The 5,976-nt window shown below is 41.5% G+C and overlaps 1 non-coding gene across 1 annotated transcript; it reads left to right on the top strand.

Moving 5' to 3' along the window:
- The first annotated feature begins 228 nt into the window (after window positions 1-228).
- Window positions 229-335, top strand: LOC112448369 (U6 spliceosomal RNA). The gene has a single exon (XR_003036747.1). It is a non-coding gene; the product is annotated as a U6 spliceosomal RNA (small nuclear RNA).
- Window positions 336-5,976: the final 5,641 nt, after the last annotated feature.

The raw sequence follows: 5,976 nt of genomic DNA, 5'->3' as shown, positions 1-5,976 counted from the left end.
CTTTCTTAAGTCAGTCTACCAAGGCAATAGAAACAAAAGCAAAAATAAACAAATGGAATCTAATCAAGCTTATAAACTTTTGCACAGCAAAGGGAACCATAAATAAAACGAAAAGACAACCTACAGACTAGAAAGGAAATATTTGCAAATGATGTAAACAACAAGGGCTTAATTTCAAAAATATGCAAACAGCTCATAGAAGTTAATAACAAAAAAAAACCCAACCCAGTGCTTGCTTCAGTGGCACATATACTAAAATTGGAATGATACGGGGAAGATTAGCAGGGCCCCTGCACAAGGATGACATGCAAATTTGTGAAGCATTCCGTATTTTTATTCATGTTGAGGTTTGACAGAAAACAACAAAATTCTGTAAAGCAATTATCCATCAATAAAAAAATAAATTAAAAAAAAGCAATCAAAAAAAGGGCAGAAGGCCTAAATAGATATTTCTCCAAAGAAGACATACAGATGGCTAATAGGCACATGAAAAGATGTTTAATATCACTAATTATTCAGTTCAGTTCAGTTCAGTTGCTCAGTCGTGTCCTACTCTTTGCAATACCATGAATCGCAGCACACCAGGTCTCCCTGTCCCTCTAATTATTAGAGAAAAACAAATCAAAATCAAAATGAGGCACCACCTCACACTTTTCAGAATGGCCATCAATTAAAGTCTACAAATAATGTATGCTGGAGAGGGTGTGGACAAGAGGGAGCCCTTCTACATTGGTGGGAGTATAAACTGATACAGCCGCTATGGAGAACAGTATGGAGTTTCTTTAAAAAACTAAAAATAGAGTTTCCATACAATCAGCAAACCCACTCCTAGGCATATATCTGGAAAAAAAAAAAACTGTAACTCAAAAATATACATACATCACAATGTTCACAGAAGCACTATTTACAATAGCCAAGACATGGAAGCATCCTAAATGTCCACTGACAGAAGAATGGATAAAGAAGATGCAAATACCTATACACAACGGACTATTACTCAGCCAGAAAAAAGAATGAAATGAAGTCATTTGCAGCTATATGTATGGACCTAAATGTCATCATACTAAGTGCAGTAAATCAGAAAGCAAAAGATAAATACCATGTCACTTATAGTGAAATCTAAAATATGACACAAATGAATTTATCTATGAGACAGAAACAGACTCACAGGTATAGAAAATAGACTTCTGGTTGCCAAGGGATGCAGGGGGTGGGGGAAATGACGGGATGGCAGGGGAGAGATGGATTGGGAGTTTGGGACTAGCAGATGCAAAGTACTGTGTATAGAATGGATAAACCATAAGGTTCTACTGTATGGCACAGGGAATAATATTCAATATCCTGTAATAAGCCAATGGAAAAGAAAATAAAGTCACTTGACGTCTTACTGTCTCTTACTGCCAGTGTTGGTTATTACACAAGTAATGAAGACTGCTATGGAGCTCACTTTGCTTAGTGAACTTATAATTGAGGTATTTTCATAATGCTACACATTTTATTGACTACGTGATCACAGATTTTAAGCTCACCTCATTTCAGTGTTCATACTTTTGCTAGGGTTTGTCACCATCCTTGGATGTGTCTGGTGACCCAGCACAATGTCACCTGACACCCTTTAACTAGACTAGGACATACTGCTAACTAGGCCAGGACATACGGGCCTTTAATTCACAGAGGATTCTGAAAGTATCTCCCAGTTACTGCAAATAATGACAAAAGCACCACAAAAGGACTATGCACAATAACATTCTCCCCCTAGTATTCAGGGAGTCATCCTCCAGAAGAGGGTTCCTGTTATTTAGGAGCAGATGCATAAGCTCCTTTATTGCCCCCCTTCCTCACCCACACTTCTTCCCTTCCTCCCTGCCCCCATAAGGACTAAGGCACTTGACAAGCCTCTGGCTCAGCCTCAAGTGGTTTCTTTTGAAAGAAAATCACTGATGAGTAGACTACAGCTGATTGGAGATACCTGCCTGAGGGAATTTCTTAAGAACTGAGCGCAGACAAGCCTCCCCCAAGTCTTAGGAAAGTTGTTACTTCTTCATTGTGGATGACTACATGAAGCAGATTTTGCTCTGAACATTAGTGATAAATGACTTGAAAGCAAGAGGAGACTTTCTTTTACTCGAGTGATTTCAAAAGGAAAAAAAAAATTCTTTACAATACACTCCAAGACTAAGTCTGTCTTTCCAGTGGAAGGAGGAAACATAGGAAGTGACTTTTCTGAAATAAGACAGCATGCCTCCCTTCAAAGGAACAGAGAAAACCAGGTAGTAAGTCCACATTCACAGAAAACTGATGACACGGTTTTATAAGATCAGAAATTTTGGCATTCTCAACAGGTCTGTAGAGATGTGAAGGGCAGAAAGAATAATGAATTCAGGATTCAGAGGGGACCTGGCAGGGAGTGTTTTCTGTAACACAGCTAGGTGTAAAACTACCAGTTAGATGGAAACAAAAAGAGGAAACTGAGTCTAACACACTGACTTGGAGATGGATAAAAGTCACATTGGCTGTGTCATTTGGGGATATCATTTAGGATATACTATCTCAGTCACTTGGATGAACAGGGACAGAAGCTTCTTGTTCCTCCTCACCCCCTCCACATTGCACCAAGCCATATAGGTTCTTACATGCAGTAGGGATGCTCTGTGTCAGCAGGGCTGGAGAGAGAGAGAAGTCCAGTGTAGGCCCAGTTAACTTGGGAACACCCCTCTGAGAGGTAGGAGCCTTCCAGGTGGAGAAGCAGCTCTTCTTCAGTGAGGTCTGCCACTGCCTCTGACCGCACATGTAAGCATTAACTGTCTGCTACCCTCTTCATTTCCCTTCTCATTCCAAGTATTCTAGAGCTGGCTGCTGCAAGAACTCCAGCACAGTGCTTCTCCAACTCTATGTTAAGAAAGTTCAGGGTTTTTCAGGGTTTCTTTTAAATTTCAAACCCATACCTTGAACTGGTGAAATGAAGAAAAAAAAAAAAGGCTAAAATTAAAGTATTAAGTTTAACAAAGATAAAATTATTTTGTCAAATTGTTACAAAGGTTTCTGAATGCTTACTCTCAATTTCTGTATCTATCTCATCTCAGACCAGTAAAGTTCACCAAGTGGCCCCACTTGGTAAACCACGCTTTGAGCCCTAGAGCATGTTCTTTTGACAATTAGAATAGACAGACATTAAAATGTCATTAGACAACCCTAGGTTAGAACTGGAACATCAGCTTATATCTGTCATAAAATAGTCACCCAGGAGAGGTGAGAGCCATATGAGACACTGAAGGAAAGCTTAATCTCTAGTAGAAAACTGATGTTGAAACAGAGAAATGATGAACAGGTGAAATAGATATGCAGGAGCATGGACAAAGAAATATACAGACATTGATGACCTGCTTCAAAAATAAAAATAAGTTTAATCAAGATACTGAAAGACTGAATATACAATCAGACTGTGGCCAGACCGTATAGAAAAATAGAACTTTTTTTATATATGGAACTTGCCCACAAGTTCCATATATAAAAAACAGGCAGCAACCTGCCCACAAAATCAACAAGTTATTTACAATAAATAACCCCAGAAGACAGTTGGCTCTAAGTTAGACTTGTAGGAAGCCAGACTGCCATCTCTGGAGATAATCGAAGCTAAACAATAACTTAAATAACATTCAGTCAGAAACAGACAGGACTTGATTAATAACTGACAGATTCCCTAATTTTTGTCCCTTCTCCATCTCAGAATCAACCAGAAGGAGTCAGACATGCATCTCTAACTAATCACACAGGATGCCCTCTTCCCGGTAGCCCACTTATTGCTTCCCCAGGACAACAGCCACCAATCAGGGCATTCCAGGAGCCTTCCCTTTCTTCACTATAAAGCTGCCTGCTGGGTCTCAGCCTAACTTAGAGTCTCTACCAAAATGCAAATGTCAGTGGCTGACTCCCTTGCCATAGCATGCTCTGAACAGTCTTTGGTTTTCTCATTTAGTTGGTCTTCATTTATTTCCACAAAATGTTTATTTTTGTTTGGAGACCTCAGGCCTGTTCATAATGGATGACAGAGTTTCCATAAGCATTTTATAGAAATCTGCACATTCTTAATAATGAAGTCTAATTCTATTACTATCTTGGCAACTCCATTTCCCTCACACCCATATCCAATCTATAAGAAAGTCCTGTCAAGCCTGTTTCTAAAACGTAACCCAAATGGATTCACTACTCCCCTATCCCCAGTCCGACCACCGGAGTCCAAGAGACCAGCCATGTGCTTTGGATCGCCACAGTGGCCTCTTCCCTGCTCACCGCTTCCTCTCTTGCTCATAAAGCAGCCAGAGAGATCTGCAAATCCAGTATATCATTTCTCCTCTGCTTAAGCCTTCAAATGGCTTCTATCCCACTCAGAATAAAATTCAAACTCCTCTAACATATGGCATACTCCCTCTCCGGCCTCACCTTGTTCCACCCCTCCTGTCATCCGCTGCACTCCAGTTACACTGGCCTCCTCAAATGTGCCAAACGTGTACTCATCTCAGGGCTTCTGCGCCAGCTGTTCCCTCTGCAAGGAATACTCTTCCCCTTGACCTCAGCATGGCTGGCTGCTTTCTGTTTAGATCGGAGCTTAGCAGTCACCTTTTCAGAGAAGCAAAGAAAACACCGGCTCTACCATAGTCACCCAGCCACTGTCACATCACCTGATTCTACCTCTTTGTATAATGCTCACCACTACCTGAGACTTTGCTTTCTTAGCCTGTTTGATTCTCTGTTTCCCTCTACCAGAGCAGGAATCTACCTGTTATGATTATCCACTGTATCCCCAAGCCTAAAACAGGCCTAGAAGCAAACTGATGCTCAATAAGTATTTGTTGAACAAATAAATGAAGAAATTAAAAATTGAACTGCCTGAGACTTTGGACTCTGGAAGGTGAAACAAATTCTCCTTCATCACATCCCAGCTCAAATCTAACTCCCATTAACTGAAGCACCCAAATCAATTTCCAGCTTCTCTGGAAAGTCTTCCAATTCCACTCAAAGGCTGCGCTTTCTCTCTTCCTCACACATAGCTCTGTCTGAAAGGTTCGTTTGAATTTAATCACATCCACCTTGAAGCCTGCTGCCTAGTCCTGTTAAACTCTTCACTTGCTTCTTTTTTCAAAATTACTTGTTTATTTATTCATTATTTTGGCTGCCCTGGGTCTTTGTTGCTGGGTGCTGCTTTCTCTGCTTTCAGAGAGTGGGGCTTACTGCCTAGTTCTAACGTGCAGGCTTCTCTTGTTGCGGAGCATGGGCTTTAGGTCCATGGACTTCAGTAGCTGTGGCGCACAGGCTTAGTTGCCCTGTGGCATGTGGGATCTTCCTGAACCAGGGATCGAACCCTGTTCATTGGTAGGTGGATTCTTAACCACTGGGCCACCAGGGAAGTCCCTTCCCTGCTTCTTACTGTAGCACATGAGCAAATCCTACTCACCAAACACACACTGCACTCCATAAAACAGTGCAGTGAACATAGTGAAAACCCAGTAACTAGCTGTTGAATAAATTTTCTCCGATGCATATCAGGTAAAATTAGGATAACATAAGGCTAAGTTGTAAAGGACCGAACCAATGATGAATGAGGTCAAAGCAGAGATCTCAGAACACTTTCTCAAATCCACATGGATTCCTTCTTGGGGGATAGCCTGTGTTACCCATTGCCTGTTCACTGGTTTGTTCTGTGCAAAGTTATCTCATCTCTTTTCCTAAGATGCATTCTGTGCTCCAAAGGCAATACCATGCATGGCTTGCTACTACTGCTAAGTCGCTTCAGTCGTGTCCAACTCTGTGCAACCCCAGATACGGCAGCCCACCAGGCTCCCCCATCCCTGGGATTCTCCAGGCAAGAACACTGGAGTGGGTTGCCATTTCCTTCTCCAACACAGGAAAGTGAAAAGTGAAAGTGAAGTCGCTCAGTCGTGTGCGACTCCTAGTGACCCCATGGACTGCAACCTACCA

The sequence above is a fragment of the Bos taurus genome, chromosome 1, assembly GCF_002263795.3.
Source record: "Bos taurus isolate L1 Dominette 01449 registration number 42190680 breed Hereford chromosome 1, ARS-UCD2.0, whole genome shotgun sequence".
Taxonomy (NCBI): domain Eukaryota; kingdom Metazoa; phylum Chordata; class Mammalia; order Artiodactyla; family Bovidae; genus Bos; species Bos taurus.
This window is presented reverse-complemented; position numbering and strand designations above follow the sequence as displayed.